Raw genomic sequence first — 989 nt, 5'->3', positions numbered from 1 at the left:
GCATCTGTCGTTCCATTACAATATGGACAAGCTAATCTCCCATGTGTAGTCCATCCCAGACAACATCCCATAGGCAGAAAGTCACTTATGGTCCACAAAAGCATCGCTCGCATCGTAAAATTTGTCTTCGTTGAGCAGTCATACGTCATCACCCCTGTTGACCACAAATCCTTCAACTCTTTTATGAGTGGTTGTAGAAAAACATCCAGAGACCTTTTTGGATGGTTTAGACCAGGTATTAATATGGTCAAGAATAGCAACTCCCGTTGCATGCACAACTCTGGTGGCAGGTTGTATGGCGTAAGAAAGACTGGCCACAATGAATATTGTCTCCCTGACATTCCGAATGGACTAAATCCATCTGTGCATAATCCGAGATACACATTCCGACTATTGCTAGCGAAATCCGGATATACTTTGTTAAAATGTTTTCAGGCTCTTGCATCTGATGGATGAGTCATCTCACCATCCGTCTGAGTATGCTCGGCATGCCATCTCATCCTTTCGGCAGTCTGCTCAGATTGGTACAATTTTTTCAATCTGTCTGTAATTGGTAGGTACCACATCCTTTGGTACGGTACCCTATTACGTCCCCGTCCTTGCGGCTTGAATCGTGGCTTCTTGCAGAATTGACATTCTTCTACCTTTTCATCATCTTCCCAGTAGATCATGCTGTTGTCGATGCAAACATATATCATCTTCGAAGGCAATCCAAGACAATAAACCAGTTTCTGAATCTCATAATAAGAATCAGCAGACACATTGTCTTCCGGCAAATACTCTTTAAACAAGTCCGCCCATTCGTTCATGCAACTTTCAGGTAGATTGTGATCAGTTTTAATATTCATCATTCTAGCAGCCAACGACAATTTAGAGAGACCTTCTCTACAACCACTGTAAAGTGGTTGATTCGCCGCGTTTAACATTTTATAAAACTTTTTTGCATCTATATTAAGTTCTTCATCTTCATCATGAGCTGCATCAACTAC

This window comes from Brassica oleracea, chromosome C5 (genome assembly GCF_000695525.1).
Source record: "Brassica oleracea var. oleracea cultivar TO1000 chromosome C5, BOL, whole genome shotgun sequence".
NCBI classification, from domain to species: Eukaryota; Viridiplantae; Streptophyta; class Magnoliopsida; order Brassicales; family Brassicaceae; genus Brassica; species Brassica oleracea.
The sequence above is the reverse complement of the archived record's forward strand: the minus strand, read 5'-3'. Positions refer to the sequence as shown.